This window comes from Spermophilus citellus (assembly GCF_964194105.1).
Source record: "Spermophilus citellus genome assembly, chromosome: 16".
Lineage (NCBI taxonomy): Eukaryota > Metazoa > Chordata > Mammalia > Rodentia > Sciuridae > Spermophilus > Spermophilus citellus.
In genome coordinates, this window is record NC_138196.1 from 45,022,773 (window position 1) to 45,036,933 (window position 14,161).

At 31.9% G+C, this 14,161-nt stretch overlaps 1 protein-coding gene across 3 annotated transcripts in view; it reads left to right on the plus strand.

The window, feature by feature from the left end:
• TUSC3 (tumor suppressor candidate 3) overlaps nt 1-14,161 on the plus strand; it is a 217,148-nt gene that overhangs the window by 71,529 nt on the left and 131,458 nt on the right. The gene's annotated exons all lie outside the window — the stretch shown is intronic.

Here is a 14,161-nt window from a genome sequence, read left to right on the forward strand (position 1 = left end):
TTATATCTGTGGTCAATGAAGTAGCTCCCTTAAATATACTCTATTTTAACAATTTTATAGAGAATACTCTTTTTTTTTTTTCCTGAGGGAAATCCATTTACTTTTTGATGTCTCTGGTGATCAGCATTTTTTCCCTAGACTGTAGAAATATATAAATTGAAATTAATGAAATACTTTTTCAGTATGTATACACTGAAGAAAATTTGGGGCAAGTATAAATATGATATATATGCAACAAATACTTTCTCAATTAAACTTGTTTTGAGATAATTGTAGGATCACATGTACTAGTAAGAAATAATACAGAGATATTCTATATATCTTTTCTAGTTTTCTCCAATGATAGCTTCTTATAAATCTGTGGTGTACCATCACAAGCAGGTATTAGCATTGATAAGTCAAGTATAGAACACTTATAACATCATAAGAATAACTTTCTTGCTCTTTATAGCCAAACGCACTTCCTCCTGTTCCATTCTCTCCTTTGAATTTCACCCTAACAATCATCCATTTTCCATTTCTTTAATTTTATTTCAAGAATGTTATGAAAATGGAATCATATATTGTTTGACCTTTTGGATTTAACTTTTTTACTTGTATAATTACCTCAAAATTTCTCCAAATTGTGGCATTTATCAACATTGGTTCGTTTAAGTATTCAGTAGTAGTTAATGGTGTGAATATTCTTTAGTTCATTTAACTATCCATCTGTTGAAGGACATCTGGGTTTTTTGCACTTTTGGGCTTCAGACTATGTATATAAGGTATACATGAAATGTAAATGAGTTTCATAGTTAGGCTTTAGTCCTGTCCCTATATATCTCAATATATATTCATGCAAACATTTCAAAACCTGAAACCTAGTACACTACCAAAGCAACTTTGGATACTATGTCCTAAGCATTTTGGGTAAAAAATACACAAACTATAAAACCACTATGAAAATTCACTTCATAGCTAATGGTGTTGAGTCTTTTCCTATGTTTATTAATCTTTTTGAACATGTTTTTTGTGTGCTTATTTGTCATTTGTGAATCCTCTTTGTTGAAATATCTGTTCATGTGTTTTGTCTATTTCTAATTGTATTCCTACCCCTATCTTTGGTCTGCTGAGTTTGAGTTCTTTATATATTTAGTTACTATTCCTTTGTCAGAAATGTGGTTTTCAAATATTTTCCCCCATGCTGTTACTCCTGTTTTTATTTTCAGCACAAGGTTTTATTTGTTTTTTGTTTTTGTTTTTGTAGGTATTAATTTTGATGAAGTTCAGTTTATCAGATTATATTCTTGCTTTAGTTACCAAATTGCAGAAGTCTTTGCCTTGTCCTAGGTACCAGATATTTTCTCCTATGTTTTTTCCTAAAACCCTTATAGTTTTTTATTTTAAATTTTGATGCAATCTTTGGGAGGAAGCATTTAGTCTTTTATCATTAAGTTACTGCTGCAGACATTTTTTTCTGGATGGTCTTTATCAAGTAAATTCTTCTTTATACCTATTTTGCTGAGAATTTTTATCAAAAATTGATGTTTTATTTTCTTATCATTCTTTTTGATGTCAGTTAATATAACTTTGTTCATTAGCATTGTTGGGGTAGTAGATTATGTTGATTGACTTTCAAATGTTGAACCAGGTTTTTATACAGAAGTTTGTGGAATATTATTCTTTTATGCATTGCTGGATTCTGTTTGCTAGTATTTTGTTGAAGACTTTTGTATCTTAGGTTAGAATAAAGATGGATCTGTAATTTTCACTTTTTTATGTTGTTATTTAGTTTTGGTATCAGGATAATTCTGACCTCATAAAGTGAACTGAGGAATGTTCCCTTCTCTTTACTTTTTGGAAGATATTATGTGAAATTAGTGTTATTTTCTTCGATTGCTTGATAGAATCCTCCAGAGAAATAATTTGGGCCCAAATATATATTTTTAAAAAGCTTTTGAACTACATATTCCTTCTTATTAATGTTTAAGGACAGTGTAGGTTGCCTTTCTTCGTGGCTGAACACTTTTTCTTTTTAGGAACAAACACTTTTTAAATTTTTCTTCTTCAGGAACAAACTCGTTTTTATGTTGTGCCACGACTCTCTACACTGTATGTTTACTGTAGACCTTTAAATCATTTTGGGGCTTTTAAGTCATTTTGAACTCCAGTGGAGACTAAAGTTATTAGTAACTGGTAATTGAAAATAGTCAGTTTTACACAAACTAACTTGCAGAAGGGAAATTTCAGTGTTCTGAAATTTTCAAGAAGGACATTATAACAAGCTAATATTGTATATTATAGCATGACTAGAAGTCAATAGATAAGATAGTGAAGAAAACTATTTTGAAAAACAGAACTTCAGATGATACTAAGTATCAAATTTGAGGAACAGTGCCAAAATGGTATATATAGCACTGTTGTTAGAATTGGACTAGCACATATAGATAGGGCTTATATGCCTTAGGGATGCTGTAAGGTTCCTACTCAGACAAAAATACCACTGTAATAGGTATTTTGTTATAACAGTTTAGTTTTCATTAAAAAAAGGTGTTTGTGTGTCTGTGTTTGTATTTTGGAAAAATCATTTATTTGCTTCAAAAATTAAATGTTAATGTGGAAAAAATAAATTTAACCAAGGTTTAAAAAATAAATATATTGTTTTCCTGTTGTTAATACTATTATGAAGAAATATTTGATTATATTTTCGTTACTGTAATCTAGAAAGATTTTATTATTCAAATACTTATTTCACAGTGACATATAATTGTATGTACTGTGAAAACATAGTCCATAACATAGTGTTAAATTGTACATGTTTTGGGTATTATTTTACTAGATTATTCTGTTGCTAAATTTGTTTTTCAATATAGACCCTGAATTTTTTAATAATAGCTAGCTTATAAAACCTTTATTTCATTTCCATTTACTATAGCCTTTATAGTAATATACATTTAAATGTTAAATGTTTTAGAATTAGAAGATAAAAAGATATTATTTAAAAAAATTAATTAATGGATCAAGGAAGGACCTGGGTTATTAGCAAAGAAAGCACAGGTGAAGATTTAGAGGCAGATAAAAAGCATGCAGCAGATTTATGGGCCCCATACCCATGCTTTCTGATTATATGGGGGTAGGCCAAGGAATTATTATTTTAAAACGTATAATCTTGACAAACCTAGTGTATGTAGCATTATGGAGAATGGGAAAGAAGCAGGTTCATGACTCATAGCTTTTATTTATTGTATTTCATTGACAAGCAATGGGAATGGAAAAGCTTATGTAATGGGATTCAATGTAACATTGAAAATCTTTATTGAAACTAGGATACATAAATTCTTAATGACAAATCTGCAAAATTAAATTGTTTTCTTCCTCTGTACTGAGCAATTTAGGAGCAAGAACCACTCTGCTTGGAAATCATTATGTTTGCTTTATGGTGTGAAGTAAATTAGGAAAATGATCAGTATATATTTGAAATCGTGATTCTAGTTTCAAAGTTGTATTGGGGTTAAAAGGAAGCTGGAAAAAATAGAGCAACTACTTGTGTTACAATTAAGTTAGATTTTCAACAGGGTAGTGAAGAGGTTTTCTGTAGTATTAAAGTAGGGTTGAAAATTAGAAAGTTCATATAAATGGTTTATGTAATAAATGAGAAATTGCTAAAGTATGATGGATGGTATAGAGAAGCATGAATTACTATGAGATTTTGGTAATGTCTACATTGTAAATTTGTATGTTGAAATTACTATGATGATATCGGAAATGGAGAAGAATAAAATTGAGCTATCTAGAGTATGGCTTTGGAGTACGTTAGATTAAGCTAATAAATTTATTTTATAGGGTGATATAAATTATAAAGGAGAATATTAAGTAATCATTATTGAGCAATGGTCTTGAGTTCTAGGTGGGACCCATATGATACTGGGCAGAGTGATTCAAAGAGACCTTGAGGTAACATCTGAGATGAAAAACTAAAAAGGTGCTTTAGGAAAAATTCTTCAAGAAAATTATTTAAATTATGTGTCTGAATTATTAATTAAACATTAATAATTTTTAATTATTAAACAACCATCCTCCCAACAACCATCTTCCTCCCACCACATGAACTAAGTTTTTTCTGGGTCCTTCTGTGTCAGTGGAGTTTGGACTATTTCTATAATACTGTTGTAATCTTTTATAATTATATAGAGTGTTTGAAAAGTTCATAGCTATAATTTCAAAATATATGCTTTCCTTTGTGAGACTTTTCTGATTTTTTCTTTTCTTTGAGAAATTTGCTTCTGTTCTCAAATTACACTTAAGATTCTGCAGTTGCTTTTCTTTGTTGAAAGGCTGGTGAATGCCTTGCCTTCCGTTTAAGTTCTTTTAGCAAATCATTCTGCTCTTCCTTCACACAGTCAGTTTATTCACAAATTTCAGAATTCAATTCTCACTCTCTCAGTGCTAAAATCAAACTCCTTGGCCAAATAAAGTTGTTAATTATGACTACTCAGTACAATTCTCACCTCCCTTAAGTGTTAACTCCAAACTTCCTTTATCAAATTATACTGTAGGGAATATTCCCAATAATTGCTAAATCTTTTAAATTAAATTATTTTCCCATTAAGTAACTCATCTCCTCCAGAGTTTCTTACAGATAGGCTCTTTTAAGAATATTAATATTAATTAAGAAAAAAAAATCAGATGAGGGAAAATCAAAAGCTGTTTGTAGAATCAAGCAAAGAACATGCAAAACCAAAATTTTGGTGATGAATTCTAGAAATTATTATATTTTCAGACTCCAAATAAATGAAAAAAATAGTAAATTACAAAGATATTTTAAAAGAATTGTGAAGAATGTATTACATTGACATATTAGATGTTAACTGGATAACACTCCCCACCCAGTTGAATAAAGTTTTTTCTATTTGTAAACTTTTGGGGGACTTACGTTAAGTCAGAAACATACACACACAGAATCTCTCTCTCATGTAACTTGTTACTCTGAAAGATAGATCCATTTTATAGATGAAAACATTATAATTGAGGGGTTATGTAATTTATGTGAAGTCACAAGCTTACACTTGTCAGTATTGGGATTTGTGATTCTAAGGCTATTAGATATTAATACTTTCCTTACATACATATATATTCATCATCATCTGTGAACCGTAATTTATATCTTGGTCTCTGTTCTCCACTTATCAGTCTTAGATCAGGGCTCCATCAGCCAGCATTTCTTAAACTCCTAAGATTCATGAAAGCTTTTGTTCAAGGAAGTATCTCTTAAATGGGACTAAGACATTGAATGTAACTTAAAAAACCATGTGGAAAAGAGCTCATTAACCTTTGGTTTCATTACAGTGAGGTCACATCTCTTATAGTATTAGATTCTAAAATTAACAGATAAGGTAAAAATCATGTATGGATAAAATTATCCTTTCTGTTACTTGTAGCACATATAAGTACATTATTTTATAAGTGGAAACATTGCTTATTGCTTGCTTAATCCTTAGAAAAAGGAATAATGATCATTACATTTTTTCTCATTTACTTGGCTACCTGAGTAAGCTTTTTCATTTCTTTTTCAAAGACTAGAAAATACCTGTGTCATTCTCATTTTTTTCCCCCTGTTTGATACGTGAGAATTGTTTCAGGCTTCAGTGAAACATATAATATATAATACTTTATATAATGAAGCTAAGGTTATTGCTGAATCTCTATTTTTTATATTAAAGGCATATAATTTGTTTTGTTTTAATGTTCTTCTTAGGTGTTTCTTTTTTTAGATTGTATCATCCTCTTTGGCTGTTTTCAGGGAACTTCCCTGATATTGTAGCATTCCTGAATTATTTTCTGTTTTCTGAATTCTTTCAATTTAAAGTCTAACTTTAATCTTTCTACCTACCTCTGTAATTTCAAACCTACAGAAAATTGAAAGAGTAATATATAGTAGACATTTTATTTTATTCTTTTCAATCAAGGTTTACTAATTATTAACATTCTACCACTTTTGATTTTGTTCTCTTCATACCTATGTCAAATATCAGCAAAGTTACCCATGAGTTGCAGACATCATGGAATATTGCCCTAAAGAACTTTTAGTAATACATTTTAAGAACTGTAGCCATTCTTACACAATCAGAATACTGTTAAAACTTTAAGCAAATTATCATTAATTCAGTGGTGTAATTTGTTGTATACCCTTATTTAAAATTTGGATTTGTCTCCAAATATCTTTTATAGCATCCTCCCTCCAGTTTGGGACTTTATGAAGGCTTATCTATTACCTTTGGTTGCTGTGCTTCTTTAGTTTCTTTTAATCTTCAACATTTTGTGCATTTAAAAAGATGTGTTTTTGCTTTAATGACATTGAATGCTTCTTTAAAAATATTATTTTAGACATTAAGTGTTCCAAGTTCTAGATTTGTTTGATTGTTTTCTCAACATTAGTTTCAGGTATTTATTTTGGGGAAAAATTACTATGGGAGTCACTGGTATATTTCATATTCTTTCATGTCAGGAGGCATATAATTTAGGTTGTTCAGATACCAGTGTTGAGATTGATCACTTGAATTATGTGATGGTCACCAGATCTCTTTGTTGTAAAAGTGTATTTTTCCTTGTTATAAATATTTGGGAGAGGCAGGTTGGCTGGGAGGGACAGTTCTTATCATGTGAATATCCTGTTTCCTAGTAGATTTTTTAAAATTAGTAATTGTAACATCCATCAATAATTCTTGCTTGAATTTGATATTTGTGAAATGGGGATTGTTAAGTTGTCATTCCTTCTATGTTAATTAGTTGCCATGCATCTGTAAAGGAGAGCTTTTTGTAACTCAGCTTCTCTTTTGAGTATCCCAATTCAAGGATTCTTCTTTGTTCACCAATCCATTACTATGATTATTATTCTTATGTTCAAATTGTCCTAAATTTGGCCAGTGGGCATCGACACCTGTATCATGGCATTTTTGTACAAGAAAATCTAAGTAATTTATACTTTCTTTACAATGAAACTATGATCAATACCTTTTGTCAAGTAGTTGTGATTCCTCTTGGTTAGGAGGCATTATTTAAAGAAAGTAAGTTATGTGCTAGGTATGCTCATTACTGGTGGGGTAGTGTCATTGTGGTCAGGCTACCATAGTATCCCCAGAAGAACGTCAAAGGCCCAGTATCATGCAATTGCTAGAAGTGGTTAGGTACAATGATGTTACCATTATGGCCTCTTTCTTCACAAAGTAAACACATCTAGGAAGCATTGTAACTTCTGTTTGAAGTTAGGATAATGGAGCCAGCTGGCAGTGGTGGTAATCGGGGCATTGTAGGTTCAATCAGCAGCTTCATAGCACTTGGTCTTATCAAATAACTGGTTCTTACTCTGAGCATCTTTGTTAGTGATCCATTAGTGATCATTGGGCAGGTGCATGCAATGGTTTTCCAGAAACAGAGATGTTTTCAAGGAGAGGCAAAAGATTATATGCATAGGTCATTTGCATTAGTTAATAATAAAGTAGGATAGTTTTTCAAAGTCACCCTTGGTTAGGACTGAGATCTGTTTGGAGTTCTGCCCACTATACAGAACAGCTATATCACTTTGGATATTGCGTAAGTATTTCTAAATCTGAACAGCCTTAGTAGCCCTTCAAATGCTAGTGTATTTCAAATTAGAGTCATTAGTAAACCAGGAGTACACATTTTGGGGAACCTCTGAATTAGGCCCCACTGGGCTTTGTTTTAAGTGGCAGAGTTGGGGTTCCCCCAAGGTATAGCTGCTGCTATTCTATATAAAACTGAAAGGCTTCTGTGGCCAGGTCAACTGTAATTTTTTTTCTTTTTGTTTTGGCACTGAGGATTGAACCGAGGAACACTTAACCACTGAGCCACAGCCTTTTTTATGTTTTATTTTTAGACAAGGTCTTGCTATGTTGCTGAGGCTAGCCTTGAATTTGCAATCCTCCTTCCTGCCTCAGCCCCGACTCGGTGAGATTACAGGCATGTACCACCACTCTTGGCTAATTGTATTCTTAACCTTACCATTTCTACAAGCAAATTCTGTTTGATCCTTCACACTTAATGAGCTGACCTGTCCCAAAATTGGGATATTAGGCATTTCTATTTGGGGTTTATGCCAGGTGGATAGAAAATTCAGAAATCAAATGGGCACTGGTAGGTACAAGACAACTTATGTTGCCATAAGCTTGAGTCAGAAGATCTTTAGTTACAGAGACCTGTGGTTTAAAGAGGTTGTTGGTTTTGTGTGGCCCCAAAGACATTCCCAGTGCAACCTATTGGATTAGGACCCTGATTTATGGGTTATTAAAATAAGTGATCATGAACAATATTCAAATGAAATGTATACTCTTTTTTCAGTAGTTAAAAGAATACAGTCAGGGGTTGGGCATCCTTTTGGTGATCAAGTCTGAAGTAAGCAGTTTTTCTTTAACTTCGGAAGAAATTAAATGTTCTTTGCTGACATAATCCCAAGAATTTTTATTTGGCATGGTCATGAAATTGGTGCCAATTTAATTCTCTTAATGTGATTATGATTCTTTTTTTGCCCTAAGAGCCAAAGCGTGCTTACAGTTTTTCACTGAAAGCTAATAATTTTGTTATGCTATGTTTCACAGTTGACAATGCTTGGTCACCTTTTGCAGGTATACAGTAGGCTCTTTCAATGTGTAGATAAAGGTTTCCATTTATTTCCAGGAAATTTAATTATATTACAGCTTAAAATATCAGTTCTGTTTCATTATTTTTTTTTCCACCTCAGGGATTCAAATTCTCTGTTTAATCTTTTTTTTTATTATTATTATTTTTTTTGGTGTGGGGGGGTCCCATCTTTTATACTTAGCATGGACTTTTAAACTTTCATTTTGTTTTTTGACTCTTACCTGCTTCTAATTCCTATTCTTAATGTACTTTATTTTTTTTTAGTCTATTCTTTGGGGCCTTATAATATAGCTTTAATTTCTTCATCATACAGTTTTCTTTTTGCCCCTTTTCATTGGTATCTTGAATCTGATTAACATTTTTTGTCTATTTCAAGTTTTTGAATTTGAATTTCTGATTAGAGTTTTTTTTATGTCTTCAAATGCTTTTGTAATGGCATTTACTTCAGATTATTTATGTTTCAGTTTTCTTTCTGGTTTCTAAAATTTTTTAGAGGGGGAATGTTTTATCAACTGAAGAATTTTGATCCTCCCCACCTGTGATATAGTTTTTTTTATAGATACTGTTGATTTTGTGCTGCTCCTTAAAAATATCTTAGACTAAAATAACACTTTATATTTAAGGAGTGATGGGGGCTTACTGATTTCATAATTCAAATGCCCATTTTGTTTATAAGTGAAATAGTTCGAATGTAGCAAGACTTTTTTTTCCCTTCTAGTAATTTTTCCTGTTAGATGTCCACTTTGTTTGCAGTGATATGTTCTGAGATAAATTTTGTTTTTCATAGGTCCCTTAATTTCCAAGACTTTGTTTTCTGTTTTGTCTATCACTAATCCTTCAGTGCATGCGTGCCTCTTATTAAGCTGCCTCTTGTCCCCCCCCACCTCTCTCTCTCTCTCTCTCTCTCTCTCTCTCTCTCTCTCTCTCTCTCTATATATATATATATATATATATATATATATATATATATATATCTCCATACTCTTTCTTCTGTTACCTTTTAAAATTTACATTGAATAATTATACATATTTATAGAGTATAATGCAATACTTGATATGTGCATTGTGTAATGATTAAATCAGGGTAAAGCATTTCCATGTGCTTACAGATTTATCATTACTTATGTTGAGAACCTTTGGATCGATCTATTTTAGGTCTTTATAAAATATAATTATTGTAAATTCTAGTCACCCTACAGTGTTGTAGAACCTTGTAACTTATCCCTCCTGTGTAACTTTTATTTTGTTATCTGCTATTCAGCCTGCCTCTAAGTCCCCTCTTCTCAGTCTTCCTTAACTCTGGTACACACTATTCTGCACTCTACTTTTGTGAAATCAAACTTTTAGCTTCCACATGAGTGAGAACATAACAATATTTGTCTTTCTTTGCCTGTCTCATTTCATTTGACATAATGTCCTCCTATTCAATTCATGTTGCTGCAAATGACAGGATTTCATTCTCTTATAAAAGCTACAAATATTACACTGTGTATGTATTTTACATTTTCTTTATTCATTCGTGTACCAGTGGATACTATACTTACTGTTGATTTTGTACTTACTGTGAATATTGCTTTAATAAACATGGGAATATAGGTACCTCTTTTATACACTGCTTTTATTTTTTATTGAATATATACTCAGTAGTGGATTTTGTGAGTGTTCTATTTTTAAATTTTTGAGGAATCTCCATACTATTTTCCATCATGTCATATTAATTTATATTCCCATCAGCATCATATAAGAGCACCCCCTTTTCTGCGTTCTCATCAGCATTTACTATTTTTTATCTTTTTTAATTATAGCCATTTCTAATTGGAGTGAGGTGATGTCTCACTGTGGTTTGTATTTGCATTTCCCTGATGATAAGTGATGTAGAAAATTTTTTCATTTACATGGTCATTAGTATATCTTATTTGAAAAAATCTTTTCAAATCATTTTTTCATTTGTAAAATCTGATTATTTGAATTTTTGCTGTTGATTTTTTGAATTCTTTATATATTCTGAGTATTAATAACTTGTTACATAAATATCAGCATATATAAATATTGGCATATATCTTTCTTCCAACTTGTAGATCGTTCACTCTATTTTCTTTGTTCTGCAGAAGCTTCTTAGTTTGACATAATGCCATTTATCTATATTTGCTTTTGTTGCCTTTGCTTTGGAGGCTTATCCAAAATAATCATTGGTGATAGTAGTGTTTTGATGTGTTTCCCTTAGGTTTTCTTCTAGTATTTTCATGTTTATATTTGGATGCATTTAGAGTTGTTTTGTGTATGATGAGAAATATAGGGATCTAGTTTCATTCCTCTGCTTTTGGACACAATTCTTACAGCACTTTCTAGGGTATGTTTTTGGCACTTTTGATGTAGAGTTGACTGTAGGTGCATAGATTTGTTTTTCTGGCTTCTGTGTTCTTTTGATCTGTGGGCCAGTTTTTATGGCAATGCCATGCTGTTTAGTTACTGTAGCTTTGTAGTATATTTTGAGGTCAGATAGTGTGATGCCTCTAGATTTGTTCTTTTTGCTCAGGATTGCTTTGGCCGTTTGGGGTCTTGTGTGGTACCATATGAATTTTAGGATTGCTTTTTCTATTTCTGTGAAGAATGCCATTGGTATTTTTATGGGATTTCACTGAATCTATAGATTACTTTAGGTAGTTTAGAAATTTTAACACTATCAATTCTTTCAACCCATGAACATGAGATATCTTTTCTTTTTGTTTTCAATTTTTTATCAGTATTTTTAAGTTTTCATTGTAGAAATCTTCTACTTTCTTGGTTAAATTTATTCCTAGACATTTTATTTTTTTTTGAGCTATTGTGTTTGTGTTTATTTACAAGATCCTTCCTTTACATTGCTAATAGCCACTGTTATTTATCCATCCAGTATTAAACCTTTTTTCCGTATTTTCCAATTTAGACAAGTTTTTTTCCTCATCATCTCGTCTCTTTCACCTCACACCACATTCCACCTCTGTTAGGCTCCTTCTTTTCCTTTTGGTTTTTCTATCATCTCTCCATCTTATTTCCTGTTCTGGGGTTGGTTTCTAAAGTTGCAGGTGTGAATTTGTGAATTTCCAAACTCTTGTGTACCTTTATATTCTGTATGATTCTCTTTATCCTCATTACATTATCAGCATGAATACTTTTGTTCGTTCTTGTCGAAAAGTAAGTGGTTTGTAGAAGTTGTTGGTTGTCACTATCCTACAGGAACTCAGTAATTTTCTAGGCATAGTATTAATCTTAGTAGGTAAATTTGGAATCTAACCACAAGTAAGGTAGTTCTTTTAGTAAAAATTATTATACTGATGATGATGAAGAAGATAATGTATTTATGCTAGAACACATGAAGTTTAGGGTTTTCTACTTCCCGTGGGCTTAGTAGAATTTTATTAAGTGAAGTGAAAAAGAATGCTTTCATATTGGCATATAAATCTCATTGAAGAATTTTTTATTCTACAAAATAGTGTTTTATTTCTCTAAAAATGCTGCATTTATGAAAGTTATGACAGAAATGATATAGTTACTTTGAGAAGTATCATCTTGATAGCTACTCAAACATTTAAAATAAAGATAGGTGCGGCAGCCACATCAATGTTTATAGCAGCACAATTCATAATAGCTAAGCTATATAGCAAACCTAGGTGCCCTTCAACATATGAATGGATATAGAAAATGTGGTGTAAACACATGGCGTGTTTGTCATAAAGAAGAATGAATGACTTTATAACATTTGCCAGTAAACAGATGGGTATAGAGACTATCTGAAATAAGCCAGGCCCCCAAAACCATAAGTTCAGTATTTTCTCTCATATATGGAAGCTCACCCACAGCAAGGTGAGGGGTATAAGAATAGAAGTTCAATGAAGCAGACAAAGGGAAATGAAGGGAAGGCCAGGATGGAATGAGATGGGAAAAGGAAAGAGGGATGGGACAGGGAATACAGTGGAATGAATCTGACATAAATTTCCTATGTTAATTTATGAATATACTACTGTGAATCTCACCATTGTGTATATCAACAAAAATTAACTTAAAAATAACTATGGGGCTGGGGATGTGGCTCAAGCGGTAGCGCGCTCGCCTGGCATGCGTGCGGCCCGGGTTCGATCCTCAGCACCACATACCAACAAAGATGTTGTGTCCGCCGAGAACTAGAAAATAAATATTAAAAATTCTCTCTCTCTCTCTCTCTCTCTCTCTCTCTCTCTCTCTCTCCTCTCTCACTCTCTCTAAAAAAAAAAAAACTTAAAAAAAAATAACTATGGATAAATGGCAGAAAGATAAATAGAGGAAAGGGAGCAGGGTGGGGATAGGGTAGGGAAAGGAGAGATACTGGGGTCTGATTAGAACAAGATATATTCCATGCTTGTATAATTGTCAAACTGGATTCTGTTGTCATGTATAACTAAAAAGAATCAATAAAATGTCTTAAGTTTTTTACATTTTTATCCCTAAAGCTAGAAATGATATGTACTAAATTCATGTTAATAAATTATACTTAATATTCATGTTATTTTGAGGCTTTTGTTCTCTCTTTTCAGTTTCACAATGTTAGTCCTTTAACATATTAAGTAAGATTGAATATTTTTTATGATTTCAGACCTTAGTTCTGAAATATTTTCTCTTAGATACACAGACTTTTGCTCCCACAGGGATAACTTTACAAAATATAATACTTTTTCAAGTAAAATTTCTTCAGATATATTCTTTGTCTGTGGTAGATTGGTATTTTTGTGAACAAAATACAATGAAGAAATTACTTGCTCGTTTTATGTCAGAAGATATTTGTTCAGAAAAGAGTTAACATAGCAAGCCTGAAATTTCTGTCTTTAGATAAGCCAGCTCTTAAGGTTTGCATTCGGATTATATATTGGAACTTGAAAATTATAAACTATAGCCACTGTTTCTTAACTGATAGTGGAAGCTCTCTCTTCCTAAACTGTTGTTTAAACAATGAAGTTAATGCTGAACACCTGTTTTCCTTATGGGAGTCTGGAATTTTATTATGTACTCGCAGAATGTGTCTGTATGACCAGCCTTCTTGGGCACTGAATCTTTAATGAGCCCCCTAGATAGAATGTGTTTTACATATGTCATAACTCTTTGCTAAATGAATTAAGTAAGTCCTGTGTGACTTGGCAGGGAGTCACTCTGGGAAGCTTTCATCTAGTTCCCCTTAGACTTTGCTTTAGGCAACTTTTTTTCTTCGATGATTTTGCTTTATATCATTTTGCTGTAGTAAATCTTAACCATGAATATGACTATATGCTGATTTTGTGAGTTCACCCACCAAGCATGTGGATGTTATTGGGGATCCTTAACGTAAATTTAATAATTCTGAAATGTTTCTTAATGCTCTTGTCAAGAAGTTAAATATTTAATATTCATTTTAGTTCTATTTTAATTTTAATGTGTAAGATCTATTGAATAAAGTGGTTTTTACCTTCCACTTAGGCATCTTAAAAGGTATTAGGGGAAAAGAAATCAAACTATTTCGTATAATCAGAGATTAGGCACT